Source organism: Camarhynchus parvulus, chromosome 7 (assembly GCF_901933205.1).
Source record: "Camarhynchus parvulus chromosome 7, STF_HiC, whole genome shotgun sequence".
Taxonomy (NCBI): Eukaryota; Metazoa; Chordata; class Aves; order Passeriformes; family Thraupidae; genus Camarhynchus; species Camarhynchus parvulus.
The window spans coordinates 23,726,697-23,742,214 of NC_044577.1; the positions used below are offsets into that span (position 1 = coordinate 23,726,697).

General features: G+C 40.2%; 1 protein-coding gene across 1 annotated transcript in view; it reads left to right on the forward strand.

Moving 5' to 3' along the window:
• Positions 1-1,876: 1,876 nt before the first annotated feature.
• MAP3K2 (mitogen-activated protein kinase kinase kinase 2) overlaps positions 1,877-15,518 on the forward strand; it is a 48,589-nt gene continuing 34,947 nt past the window's right edge. Inside the window, exon 1 of the mRNA XM_030951889.1 lies at positions 1,877-2,158. The gene's annotated coding sequence lies outside the window, so the exon portion shown is untranslated. The remainder of the gene's footprint in view (positions 2,159-15,518) is intronic.

The window sequence follows — 15,518 nt, forward strand, 5'->3', positions numbered from 1 at the left end:
CATTAAGGCAAGGGAAACACTGGATGTGTTTTCAAAGCTGTGTAAGCAGCTGTGGCTCATTGATTTTGCTTGATGGTGCAGGAGCATCACACATCAGCATTTTCTTGGCTGTTTCCCCATCCTTTGGCAGAAAAGGTCACCTTTTTAACTTCCTCATTAAAGACTCTTGATCATGACAAGTGTCTTGTGAACACCACTGACAAATTTCCCCAAGTCTGGAGCAAAGTGCCTTAGCTTTGAGATGACTATGTCTCCTGTATGATGGCTCTGGAATCAGTGAGTCAGTGCCTTGTGCCTTTCTTGGATGTGCTTCATCAGATGCTCTTTAGCACTGTCTTCTTCAGTGCCTTTTAAAAATATGATGGTATTTTATTTTATCATTCTCTGCAGCCTATTTTGGTTGAAGATCTCAAAATAATCAGATTATGGACCTTAATGGGCAATTACTTAGTTTCATATGTTGTTCCCACTGGAAATTGACACATAATACTTGAACAGACGTTTAAGATTTATTTCAGAGGTTTGTTAAGGGTGACCCCAAAGTAGCCCCCCACCCCTTGTTTTGGGTAGATTTTGAAGGGTTGTCCAGGATTTGCATGTCTTACATGTTAAATACCTCTTAGCCCATGCCCAAAAAGCAGCACGTGAGCAGCAGCAGCAGAGTCAGGTGCCCCAGCACAGGTCACTGCTGGCTCTGTGTGAACACACCGGGCCTGGCAGTGTCTCAAAGGGCGCCGCTAAACACGCACAGGTCATTTGCGCATCTCACACACAATGGTTCATGCCTCTGAGGTTACTGTTAAATCTGTACAAAACTAATTACAGTGCCCTGCTATTATTTACCGTCATCGGTTACTTAAGACCGCAAGGGTAGCTGTAATAGCTGCCCTGCTGCGTATCAGGGACTGCTTCCTCGCTGATTAATTCAGGGTAGCATCCTTCTTCCCTGCATGCATGGACTTCCTGCGGGAAGCAGGTGCCTCCTGCGGAGAGCGGCCAGTCTGTGCCGGGAGCAATGGGCGCCCTGAAGGCGGCAGAGCGCCGTTCTAAATTGTCCAAAAAACGCGCACAGCCCCGTAAGAGGCAAGTCAAGGCAGCGCGGGCTGCGCTCCGGGCCCGGCAGGGGCGGGGGGATTTGTCGCAACGAGCAATGGCAATGGCTGTACCGCGCTGCCCTTCCCGTCCTGCCCTCGCACGGCGCCGATGCCGCAGCCGCGGAACGGCCCTAGGCCGGGCTTCTCTTGGGCTCGCCCGTCCGGGAGCGGCAGGGGCCGCGCGGGCCCGACACCCTCAGCCCGCGGAGGGTCCCGGGCGGGACTGGAACCCGAGCCTCTCCCTGCGCGCACGCGCCCCCGCAGTCCCCGGGCGCGCACCGCCCCTCCTCGTGACGCCGCCGCGCGGTGACGCCTCGCGCTCCCTCCCCGTCACGGGGCCCAGCGCGCGGGGCGGAGCTCGCGGGCGGCAGCAGCGGCAGCCGCGGCGCTTCACGCCCGACGGGACCCCCGGCCCGGCCCGGCCCGGCCCGGCCCCGCCGCGGCCGCAGCGCCCCGAGGCACCTGCCCCGCTCCTCTCCGCTGCCGAGTCGCATCGCTCCTTCCGCGCCGGCCTCGGCGCCGCCTGTCACCGACCCCGCCGTGCTCCGGCGCGGGCAGGCCAGGCCTTCCCCTCCCCCGGGGGTGGGCTCCGCTCCGGAATCCTGGCCGCTCCCTCCCCGCCGCCCGCCCAGCCGGGGCTGCTCCCCGCCGCCGCCGGGAAGCGCGGGGGTCCCCCGGCGGCCGCCCGGCCTCCCGCCGTGACATAGGTCGGTGCGCGGGGGAGGGGGCGGGCGGAGGGCGGCCCCAGTGCCGGGGAACCCCGGGGCGGGTTTGCCCGGGCGCCTTGCGGGGCCCCGCGGCGGGCCCGGCGTCCCGGAGGTGCTCGGGCCGGGGGCAGCGCGGAGCCGGCCCGGTGCAGGTGGAGCTGCGCGGCGCTGTAGTTGTTTGCGGTGCCGGGAGACGCAGCTAATGTTGCTGGCTTACATTACCGCTGCAGTATCTTAAGTGTTTTATGTGCCTGACGAGTATTTCTGTGTCACCCTGAACCTTGCCGTGATTGCTCGCTGATGCTGCTGTGGTTTCTCGTCTTTGAATTGCTCTGCAGTGGTAGTGCTGTGAATTGGGTATGTAGGTCAAATTCTGCGAGGTGTTTTTGTCGGGGGAAAAAGTGGATGTTGGATTATTTATTCCCGTGTTGCTTTTGAAGCGCATTGCAGCACCCACGAGGTTGGGAGGGTTTTTTTGCCTTTTTTTTTTCCCCTTGGTTGCTCTTGCTTCATAAATCTCCTTTTAGTTTTTGGCTGTGGCATTACTGAAGATCAAAGCGCTAAATTAACTGAGAGCTTCTAAGCTGTATTGTATCATGCAGCGTCCTCTAAGAGCGTGGTAAAAGATAATAGAAGCCAGCCTTGAAATAAGGGGGATTTCTAGTCCGCGCAGAAAATGTCTCTCAACTACAACGTTTCTTTTCTTTAAACAATGCAGCACGTTGCAGAGTGTTGGAGGCCTTCGGAATTGTGTTGCTGTGTATATGGCAGAGATGTGTTAGTGGAGTGAATGGCTACAGGCTTGTCTTGCACAGCATCTTGGGTTCTCTCGTGGCAGAGCACTCACTAACGAAATACCCTAGAAAGTATTCTTTCCTGTGGAATTCCTTGTGGGTATTTTTAAGGGAAGGGACATTGATGAGCTTTTCTTGCTGTTTTTTCCTGCTTTCACCTATACCTTTCCTTACAGTGACTTTGTAAATAACTGCTTTCCTCAGAAATCTGATTTAAAATGAGAACTTGTTATAATTCGTGTTTCCTTTACACTGTGTGTTCTATCATGACTGCCACCGATACGTATTGAACCCAGATTTGATTCAGGTAGCAAAGCTGTATATAATTAATTTGATTTTTTTACCCCAAGGTTTTAGTGTATGTTGATAAAGCAGAACAGGAAGATAACATTTGTCAGATTGACTCGTTGCTTGAGAAGAAAAATCTGTGTAGAGTTTGCGTTGATGAACTCTCTGTTGGTGTTTGAACAGGTGGTTTACCTGGCACTAATAGAAGAGTAAGGTGAAGAAAACAGAAGTTTTTGCATTGCTTGCCTTGGCTTGCTGAGATTTCTAAACTGTGAGAGGAATATTTTTTTTTTCAAAGATAGCTTGAAAGTCTTAGGAGTTTTGTAGTAAATGTTACTAGATAGAGAGCTGTGACAGAATTTATTCTTGTGGTGGAATGAGCATTATGTTTTTGTTTAATATCAGAAGGCAAGCTTTTTTGTTTTGTTTTTGCTTTATGTTGATAAAACTAATTTATGGTAAAAATGAATAAACTTTCTTTTTTTTTTCAGTGGCTCTTTGGTATGAATGTTGGGAAAGCCAGTCAGTGCACAGCCTTGTGGAATTTAAAGCCTAGTGATTCTAAATGCAGGAGAGATTGTTTTATTATAGTTTGCTCTGGAGAAAGCAAGCAAGTTGGTCAAGCTGTAACTTTAGTCCACAGTTACAGGTTTTACTTCACAGTTTTTCCTAATCATTTCCTTGAAGTTGTTCATATTTGGGTACAAATCAGAAGGACTAGTTTTTAAAACCTCGTCATTAATAATAAGTATTTGCAGGGAACTATGGAGAAAAAAGCTTTGAAATCTTGGCAGTCTAAAGTTCTATATTTTTCTTTCATACTGAGAGTAGGCTGACATTTTACTTCAGCAAACTAAGTCAGAAGTAATGAGTAATCTGGTTTTGTGAGAAGTTGTTCAGTGGCTCTCTAACTGGGCATCCTCTGAACTTAAAAGTAATGTTTTCTTATGAATGCAGCCTAAGAATGATAATAGATTGATTTCCTTCATTTGTTCCCCCTCTTCCACAACACACAGCCAATGGTGTTCTGATCTATATCCATAGATCCCCATTTAGTTTGGAGTAATGAACATATTTTCTCGTAATTTCTTCGTAGATGTTTCGTACTGCTAACAATATCCTTTGTTTAGACTTTTTGGAGAAAAATAAATGAGTGATGAAAATTTGACTGATTGATGTAGTTAAGTACATCTTAAATACATTTGCAGAAAATGTCATGTGTTTTTGTATACATGACAAGATAATGTAAATATGTATATTGCCTAGTGATTCTAGGTTTATCTAATTAGGCAAACTATTAGATTTGCTGTCCTGAAAGTTCAATTTCTAAATTCAAGCTTTTAAAAGGAGAAAAAAAGAAGAAAAAAAATCTGTAAATTCTGTTAAACACATTGTTTTTTCTGTGAGAAGAAAGAAAAATCTCTTTAGGCAGAAATACTTCTTTTGCTATTTTAATATTTTGTATTTTTTAGTGCTAAGGTCAGAATAGATCATGCATGCTATAATTGCACACAGCTTGTAGAATAACATTGGAAACATGGGAACGTGTTCAGAATTCAGCATGTTCTGTGTGATTCACTTCTCACTTATGGATCTTGGCATGACATCTTGATTTAATAGTATGACAAATGAAGTTTATGGCTCTATGTAAACCTGTTTTCTTAGACTAACCATGCTTATTTGCAGGGTTTTCTGGGATGTTTTAATATATTCATCTTAAATGTAATCTTTTAGAAGCAGCAGGAAGATTGGTGACAATGAGAAAAGTAAAGATGGAGCTCTGTATTGTGATATTGCAGGGATTCTCCTGGGAAATGGGAACCCCTGCTCTAGAGATACTTGACCCACAAATACACATGTGGCAGAGTTTAGGGTCCATCTTCATGAGGTTATTTGAAGTTGGACTTACTTGACCAGGACCAAAGCAGAAGTATCTACATGTTCCTTTAAAAACTGGCAGTTGGGAATTGGTAATGCAGGGAGTCCTGTAGAGACGTGTCTTTGTCCCATCTGTTTGTGAAGTCTTACTTATGTGTACTTCTCGATCTCAAATTATTGCATATTTTTAAGATATACCAGCATACTTTAACTCAGTTCTTCATGTGAGAGGAAAATAGTTTTCTTTAGGCGAAAGTATTTTTTCTTTGCTGTATCTTTGTTTTCAGCCATTTTTTCTTTGAATCCTCCACAATATCTATCTCACTTGCTTCTCTTCCTGTATTTTCAGTCATCATTTGTGGATTATCTGCAGCAGTAAAAGATGCTGCTTTTTGTTTTCCTGAGATGGTTTGTGCCAAGCACATGAACAATCTGACAAGAGCAATGCAATAAAATTCATATGCTTCTGATGTTTGTATTGGAAAGACTGTACTTTTGAAGCTCAGGTATGATAACACTGATGAACATTTCTGATTTGGATGATGGATGTGTAAGAAAGGAAGGGATTTCATGAGGTCAGCCCCCACCAGAGGCAGAAGGAAATATGCTGAAATCATGTGTGACAGACATTTGTCTGATCTTCTCTTAAAAAACTCAGAAGAGGGGAATACCACACCTCTTCACTGGTTTATTTATAGCTGGTACATATGATTATTACTGTTGTTAGGAGGCTTTTCTGAACATTTATCTCTGTCATGGTGCTAGTTAAGCTGTTTAATTCTCATTCAACTCTTACAGCTCATGCAGGAAAATGGTTTCTGTGCTCTTTTCACCAAGTCTTCATACCTGAAGACTCTTCTTCTCTCTCCTTTTATTTTAGACTTCTCTTTACTAAACTGTCCAAACAGGATTTTTGTTCTTCAGTCTCACTGTGCACTGATTTGTCTGTATCTTTTTCAAAGTTCTACAGACAGTTTCTGAGCAACAGAGTAATTAAGTTACTCTGCAAGTAGCAGAAGTAACCTGGTGGCCTTATTAAAATGTCATTCTAGGGTGTGTGCATGCAGGTATGGCTGGGTTTTGTTTTTGTTTTGTTGTTGGGGCTTTTTTCTTTTCTTGCCAACAGCATCAGGTTCCTGGCTTCTGCATTTGCTAACACAGGAGCTCGTACTAGTGTTTGTTGTATCAGCTATCTCTTTCTTCAGTATAACTCCAATATATGAATTGGAGTTATCTTTCCAAGGAATATAACCTTATACTGTATTGAAATCAGTCTTTATTTTGGGTTAGTTTTCTTCTGTTTAGCATTTTTAGGCTTAGCAGAGTATGCACTTGCTGCTCTTCCATATCTCTTTCCCAGCACGTGCAATCCCTGTGGCTTTTGAGCATAAGCCTGCTCTACAACAGGAAATTTGGATTTAAGACAAGTTCTCCTAGGGTTAGATGCAGTTTCTGTTGGCACCAGTGTGTCCTGACTGGGTTTTTACATGTGCTGTCTTTTGGAGTAATTTATATTGCTGAGGTAATGTCTGTTAGTGCAACTGTACCTGAACAAGCCTTTTGCCATCTTGAGATGTCATATGGTCCAGTGATGTAGCAGAAGAAATTTTAATCCTATAGGCATGCTTTATTGAAAGAATTGCAGAGTCAGCTATGGAACAGATGTGTTCAGCACGTTCCCTGGTTTTACTCCGTTTTATCAGACTTATGTAAATGCTTTTATCCATAATTTTTGAGGCTAGATCACAGATGGGACAAATTTTGCAATTCTTTCAACAGTGTGTTCTTCACAAAAATTTAAATGGACACCAATAATGATTACTAGGGAAGTCCCCTTTTCTTGCAGGAAGAAGTATTCAAGCAGTCAGTGTTGATTGCATCTCACCTGTCCTTAAAATTATTTTAAAATAATTTAGACAAGAGGTCTGTAAATGTTAACAGTTTAAATGCCATGTTACTGGAAGTAACTATAGTCTCATCTTTGAACAAACATTTGAAAACTGGAAAAATCTGGATCAAGCTGTTTGAATTTATAATAATTTTAAAAAAGAGAACAGAGAGCTAAAATACTGACGCAAGCAGAAGTCAAACTTCTAAAGAAAAACTAAAAGAAATACAGCATTCTATTGAAGAGCATGAGATTTGTCACCCTAAATACCTTATTAATGCAGCAGCTGAAAACTGGTAAAATTCAACCTGTATTTAATTGTTGTTTTGTCACACTGACTATGTGTGTTTTTAGCAGTGCCACAATTTTTGTAACTCCAGCATAAGACTTTGTTTTAAAAATAAAATTCAGTTTGAATAGCAAATCCCCATGGGAATGATGGGGTTTTTTTTCCATAATGGCTTGATGATAAGTGTCTTGATGTAAAGTTGGGTTTAGAGAAGCGTTTTTTGTCCTGCTGGTAGCAGTAAGCACAGTAACTTCAGGCAGGGATGATGTGGATAATGTAATGACTTCTTAATGACTGGCTTAATGAATGCCTTGCTGCAGCAAGTTCCTTCATGGAATATCTGTTATGCTTCTGTGTTTGTGATACTGGCACTGTCATGAATTCTGAATGAGACTTTCAAAAACAAATTTATATGTTATTGGTGAACTGTCTGGCAAGTTTTAGGTAAAATCTTAATCTGTCCTAGAATCAAACAAAAGAAAATTTGGTATTCATCCCTCAATGATGAGCATGAATGAATGCTTATGGAAGAGTGAGAACAGTGTAAGCATTCTTAGCTTGAATATTCTTTCAATCCCTAATTATTTTCAGTAAAGGTTGATTCTAAATCTGAAATAGTTTTTGTGTAGCTAGTAATGTTTGGATTTTTTTCTCAGACTTTTTTTGCATGCAGCTAAATAAATGTCTGGCATCCCAATATCCTTTTGTAAGAAATTCTATAGGTATGTTAGTGGTTCTAGTAAAAACTACTCCTTTTTTAAACTTTTAAAAATGTTTCTGCTGAATTCCTTTGGTGCCACCTTTCTTTTGGAGGAGAGTGGACGTTCTCTGTGTGTTATAACAATACATCTCTCTGTTTATTGTACAATTTTGTAGCCCTTTATCACTTTCTCTCCACACCCAAATGTTATTGAAACCAGAATCCTAATTTGCCTATTTCTTTTCCCCTGTAGAACAAAAGCATTCTATGCTTTTCATTGTACCTTCTCCTACTTTGCTGCATCCTCTTCTGCAGCTGAAGGTCCCAGGAATGCTAAGGGTGTTCAAAATGTAAAGTCAGTGATGTGTTTCACACTTTTTGTTCACAATTCCTAACACTGGCCTTATTTCTGATTGCTGGCAGTATTCAGTGCAAAGCCCATTGGTTTCTTATGTACAAAGTTGGAACCATTGCTCTCCTTCCTCCCTTCCACTCAACTTGGACTTTCATTCATCAGTGCTCGTAATTGCTGCTTTATTGCTCAGTCCTCTCTCTGATAAAGATCACCACCTCTACTGTTGTCAGTCCTCTCCTTGCTCTCCCAAATAATAGGAGTTTCAGAAAGCTCCTGTTTCTTGGGTAATCTAGAATATATTGAACAACCCACACAGTTGTGGAGGCCCACTGGTATCCTCCTTCTTTGTGAAAACAGTTATGTCTGTCCTTTGTCTTCTATATTTTAACCAATTTATTCATGCAAGGGTAGATCTTCTTCTTATACTGTGACTGCAAGAAGGCCTTTGGCAAGACTTCTCCAGCACCAAGTAGATCATGATACTGAATGAGATCAGTTCTTTATACACATACACAGAGGGCACCAAGATTTGAAAGTGAGGATCTCTTTTTGAAGAGCCATATTTGCTCTTCCCTGCTCTATCACAATTATGCATATGTCCATTATTTGTAGTTTGTTATATGTCCTACTTAATATTGTGTAACTTCTTGAAATCCCTGCATTATGCATCCTTTTTAAAAGATCCAGATCTGTGCAGTGGCCAAGAGGGTTGATTCCAGCACGAGTTCTTGCTCTTTTCTTTGTGCTGGCATTAATAGTGTAGAAATGTGAAAACAGTTAGATAGGCTGATTATTAATTAAAATGTAGAATATTTTCAGCTAAATCATCGGTTGACTCCAGATCTCCTGCTTGTCATTGAGCTTCAGCTGGACAGCAGCAGTTAGTGTAGACAAGCAGCGCTACTCTCTTGACACAAATGCAACCTTAGCAGTGGAACAGTTTTCTTAAACCTGATAGATAGACAGACAGACAGACAGAAGTGGGCATGGGCATAGTAATCCTTTCTTTAGAACTGTAGTTAGTTTTCCTTATTAGCTCTATTTATGATGGTTCTTACATTTTTCTCACTTGAGGGAAAAGTATAATAATAATGAAGCATCATAGTCCTCATCATTTGGCACCCACTGCTAAGGGCCGTGCAGGTGCGAGAAAGAAACCATATGGCAATATGTTGTCTTTGTGTCTTTGCATTTCATTCTGGAGTGTTTTGACAAAGCTAGGTTTCTATTTTTACATTTTGGTTTAAATGTTATTATGAGAGTTTAGGTTGAATAATTTTTTTTTTTTTATTCACAGGGAGCTAAAGATTATTACCAAAGTGTGAAGTGATGAAGAGGTTTGTTCACTTGATAGCTTAGCAATCTTAGTGCTTTAGCCTCTGTGATTCATCCAGTTTAAAACACAATGCCTACTGCATATGGGTAAAAATTTACAAATTTGTCCATTTAGACCTGCGCAGTGAGACCTGCTTGCTACGAAAATGCTGCACAGTCATGTAAAAGAATATTTGGATTTTGCATACAGTGTGTTACCTGTGCATGTGCACACGGTTTTTTCAGTTTCTATCTTCTTTGGTGGTGTTATTGAGCTCTCTGTACAGTTCCAAGTGTGAGGGGTCTGAGTCTGTCTGTGCCTGGGGCACCCTGGTTCAATTAATTGCTATTTGTTATTGCATGTTTTATTCTTGAATTGGAGATGGATTCAGGGGTGTTTCTTCTATGCTGTGTTGGAAATCTGTATGGCTCATCAATGTCTTATCTACTTAAATATTCCATGCTAGCATATTATGAGAGGTTTTTTTGCATTTTATATTTGTTTTGAGGACAGAAAAAAATGAAGGAACAGTCTGATTGAATGTACAAAGCTAATTTGAATTACGATGAGAGGAGCACGTGGGGTACTTAATGAGGAAGAATTGAGTACGAGCCAGGAAATGCATTTTAGGCAGAAGCTCCAGGTGCTGGTGCATCATTGGAGTGGGAAAACATTACAGCAAGGCAGCAGAAAATGAGAAAAATCATAGTTGTATTACTGTACTCTGGATTTCTTCAATGTATCACTGCCTTGAGTAGTGAGCAGGAAGAACTGTGCTTTGAGGAATGAGTAAGATAGTGTATAACAAAGACTGTTCACTGAGGACAATTTCTCCTTTATGTCTTGAAAAATTTGAAGATGGAGAGTAATTGAGACTGAGCTGTCTTCATGGCGGAGACACAGAAATGTCCTTGGAGACTTAGATTCTGTTCTTACGGGCATCACAGCAAAATGCCAGGTGGATCATATTAATCAAAAAGGCTCATATGTATCCTTGTGTTAATTTTCTTTGGTACTTGATTTGAAATGGTGATGTGATTTGCAGCCATGATTTAAACTCTCAACTGTTGCAAATTTGAAATAGTTGAGTTTTGCTCTGAATGGAGGATTCTGGCCTCCATTCTGTCCTCCAAATATGACTGTTAGACTGAAGAAAAACAAAGCTTTGCGGTTTCAGTACCTGAAGGTAGATATTAAAACTAGGTGTAGAAATGGAGAGTCTGGAGAGGTGTAGAAATGGTGTTATTTGTCTGGCTTATTTCCCAAAATGCTTGTATTTCAACCCATCACAGTCACAAAACTGGAAGGTTGAGTGAAAAGGATAGAACTCGTTACTGGAGTTTAAGGAGGTGCTTTCTTCTGTATGTCCTCAAAAGCCATATCTGACTGAAGATGTGTGTGTAATCACTCTTGTACATTAATTGAAATGCTGCAGTTGTTTGCAATACTCAGTAACTGCTGGAAGACTGCATTTTTTTTCTAATGTACTTTATTTTTGCTCATAGAATATTGCTGATACAAGTGGTTTGTGATAGGTTTACTCTTTTAGTGAGTGGTTACTCTTAAAATCCATTTATTTGTTGCTGTTGTAGTATGTTCTTCCATTCTTAGAGTAGTGAAGGTTGCAGGAATCATCAGTACTGGTAGTGCTGGTATGATTAAGTTTGTGTACAGTTAGTTCTTTGGCTGCACTGGTGATCTTGAATGCTGTCATAAGGATGAGAGCTAAACTGTATTCTTTTAGGGTGTGTGCTGTTAACTCTCTGTTGGACAAAACCCCCTCCAAACAGCTGTTTTCCTGTAGGACCTTGGATAGAGCACAAACAGTTACACTTGTAGCGAGGGATGGTTTTCATTGTAACACCTTTAGTCATTCTTCACAAGTATTTTGTGTTCGTCTGAAGTTTGGAGAAAAACAAATATTGGTGCTCTTCATGACAGCTTCAGCCTAAGTGCTCCAAATGGCAGTGATAAGTGCTGAGCCAAGAGCACTACTTGAGATTTTTGGTAGGAGACACAGAAGCACCTAAATCTACCTAATACTCACTCTCTGAGGTGTGCGTTTCATGGGATTCTAGAGTCTAAAAATTTCATACACCTATTTTGTTTGAGAAACCTTCTATGCAGCTACTCAGTTCATGTAAGATAGTAAATTAGGATAAAGTTACAAACATCAGAGAAGTGTTTTATTGTGTGTGTGTTTGTCGACACTCCAATATTATCTTAATATATTGAGTTAGCCTTAATACAGTAATACAACTGTGATTTTATGATGTGAATAGCCCAGCTAATGGTAAGGAATGTTTGTGTTGTGGTGCTGGGGCTTTCCACCATGATGGTGTTGATAAATTTCCAAGATGCCAGGGTGCTCTGGAAGCAGTGATGCAGTTATGTGTAGTCCAGTGAACTGTGTCTGTTGCTTTTTGACATACCTTTGTGAGAAGGTCTGGTCCTGGATAAGAGAGGAGGATGAGCAGTCAATTTGCAGCCAGTATGTTCTGTTGCAAAATTGGCAGCACTAACATACTTTGCAAGGTGTCGCTGTGGTGCCTGTCTGCAAGTTTCAGCTGCTGTGACCCTTCCTCAATTTAACATTTTTAAGTTTAAAAATCGTGAACAGATCTTAAGGAAGCATCATGACTTTCAAGAAAGATTTGCTTGATGTATCAGCAAAGTATTTGTTCAGTTAGGTTGAGGAATGAGCTGTCAAGTGCTTTGGCTGCTGCTGAGGCAATGACAGATACAGGAAATAGAGGAGTTCTGTAAAACTCAAATTAGGTGAGGAAAGAGATCTTGTTGCGGAAAGTAGATGTTTTTCTGTTTGAGGCCAATTACAGGCTTATCTTTTTGGTGTACTTGAAATGGAGTAGGCCTATGAAGGGTTAGCTAATAGAGACTCTTGATACTACTTGGAAAGAAGAGATTCATTCAAAGAAGGAAACTTGCATTGGAGTGTCTTGAAACTCTCTAAATATGCTTATCTCTCATTGTCAACTGTAAAGGAAGTGTAGAGAGATTAGCTTTCGTAGACTCTGGTTATTCTTTGTGAATATTGCTGTAAGTGTTAAGATATTTATCTCAAAAGCCTAATTTTGGTATAAACTCATCTTGAACTGCTGCTTTCCATTTTTTATGAGAACAGTCTTTAAAAACTCTGTCCTTACATTCTCAAACCTTTCAGCACATTGTAAGTTTTTCAAGTCAAGATCATAGTTCATCAAGCTGATAAATGTTACATGACTGTCAAATTACAGTTTATTGAACAGCAGGAACTAAAGATCTAATCTGAATGAAATTTTGCTATTGTCATGGGCACGTTGGATCCTTCAGTTAATTCTGAAATCTGGTTCCCTAGGTAATTTGAGTGAGAGCTGCATTTAAGGTGCCTGAACTGACAGCACTGATTTTTGAGGTTTTATTCTTCCTGGAACTGGGAGGGCACCATCTATAGATATAGATTTTTATGCAAGTCATCTGGTCTGTTTTATTGGTTTGGGGATTTTTGTTACTTTTTTTGTTTGTCTGTGTATTAAATTGAACTCGAAAAGGAGTACAGCCAGTAACCATTCTTTTAATAAAATAAATACCAAATCATGTGTGTATCTGTATAGATGAGGTAAGTCTGCGTGCTCCTGTGGGCTCAATGAGACATTAATTCACTTTTCTTTTGCTTGCCAGGAAGATTTTAAAAGTTGTCAGTGTAAGAAATCACTGCTCATTGTAGAGATACCTGATACCTCTGTGCCAGCCACAAAGATTCTGATGCTTCAGCCATCCCACACGTGCAGTCTGCACAGAGCACTGTGCCTGCAGGTTGTGTACAGAAGCAAGATGGCTTCTGCATTCACTGCATTTTTATACACCCAAAGATTTCATTATGCCACTTTAATGTGTATTGCACCTATGTTAGATAATTACATTGTGATTTAATAATTCTTCTCAATTTTTTCTTGCTAAGACTGTCCAATCTTGTGGCTGCAACTTTTTTTCCAATTGCCTAAATGATTGTCGTTATGTCCAAATGCATTCAATGCAAAAACATTACTGAGTAAATGTAATAAACCACAATATTTAGACTTGCATAAAATACAGCTTCTAATTGTGGGTGGTGCCCTCCTCATTGCAGGGAGTATAGAAGTTCAGAAAGCAGTCCTGTGAATTTTAGTATCATAAACGCAGTTCATCTCATTTTTAAAAAGTGTCTAGTATTATTTTTAATTAATAATAAATGGAGAGTAACCACAGTAAATTATTATATGTATTTAAAACACTTAATGGTATTTAAATACATTTTGCTGGACTGCAACTGTTTTCAGACATGATTCAGGTAATTTCCTTAAGCCTTATCTTGTCTATTTCATTGTGCCTGCCTGATCATTGTTGGTCTCCAGGGGCCTGCAGTGGGAATCATGTTCATTGGAGTTTTCTGCTAAGTAGGAATATGGATTTCTTTTATTTTAGTCCATCTGCTGGGTTTCCTGTTAATTAATTGAGGTTTTAAAGCAAATAAGTATGTGATATTTAGCCAAATATGTTGAAAAAACCTAAGTAGTGTGATTGCTGCAGGTAGTTCTGTTAACTAATCTGTAATTATTTCAAGAAGACATATTTTGCTTGGCAGTAAACCTTGAAATCAAGGCATTTGCTATGTTTTGCATAATTTATTACTATGGTTTTGTTTTCCAAATGTTATCTTAATTTAGCAATGTATCATTGGCTTTTGATTTGGATTAGTTTAATCTTTTTCTCCCTTATCTGCTTTCCCTGTGAATGCATTTTTAATGTATTATTACAATATGTTAAAGATCCAAGTTTTTCTAAAGCTGATCTCACATCTGATGTGTTACTGTTCAGCTTTTTCTCATTACTATTCTTCAATTCCCTTTTTTTCTGTCATTCATTATTTTGTGCTACTGCTGCTGCTTTCATATTCTTTGAAAAGGCTGGCTTTTTGTCCAGTGTTCATTTGTGTGTATGTCCATATACAATCCTCTTCTTTATGTTCATTTCTATGGAGTTACCTTCCAATGTAACAATACTGACTTCTATGCTCACCACACTGTGTAGTGTCATTATTGTTACTTATGCCAGCAGTTGCTTTGAGTTATGAAAAATGCTACAGAAGTTCCGATTTAGGTATTACTCTTTGTCTTGTTCACAGATACTGTGTTTATTAAAAAAAAAAAAAACCTTAACAAGCAGTGCTGCACATTATTTTGGTGAAAGGTTAAGTAGGTGTATTTGGCTAGGTGATCACTTGAGATTTTGTCAGCTTTGCTTGCTGTGATTTATAGGATGTTGGTTGTGTGAGACCAAGCATTTGATTGTTTAAGAATAACATTTTTACAGTAAAATCACTTTATCTGGCTCATTCTTCTTGCTATGAAATAAAATTTTATAGTCTTACTTGATATTCCCATTGTCCATTCTACAGTCTGAAAAATCACCTGTGAATGCTCACTCTTCATTTTTACTTGGCTCTTTTTGCTTCATGTGTTATAGATAAATGTCTCTCTGAATAGCAGTGCAAGCAGATACTGGTTTTGTATTGTCTTGGTTTAACTTGCTTGTGTTTAATACAGTGCAAGTCAGATTTAATCTTTACCTGTGATTGAAATAATCACAGTGCATCTTTCGTATTTTGAGTTCACATTATGTCATTTTGCTTTGCTGTAAGGGTTGGAAAACATTTGTCTTTGCACTCATTTATTTTAGTGGAGGGAATTGATATCCTTGAGATTCTTGCCCCACTATTGCAACAGGTTTGGACTCTGAAAGTGTAAAGCACCTTTCTATGTAGGTAAAGTCTTCCTGTGTAAGTCTGAATTCCTTACTAAATCAAGCTAAACTAGATTGCTTGCTTCGCTGGGCTTTTTCTTGTTCTTGATTCAGTAACTGAGAGGCACCGTGTCTGGTTATTATAGAAGTGTGTGAGAATGGGCAATTAGCTCAGAGTGTCTGAAACAGCTGCATCATCAGCACGGCTTACTTGTCCTCAGGCTTTGTTTCATTTGCATTGACAAAGCCACCGAAGAAAGAAAATATCCAGGTGATTCTTGGAAATTGTTTTTAGCTTTCTCAGATTTTGAAAGACTTCCAGACTCTGGAAGGTGGCTGGTGGGAAGTGAATCATGAATATGAATCAGATCTCTCCACCCTTATATACAAAATGCTGTTGCTAGGATATTCTTCTTTGATGATGTGATAAGA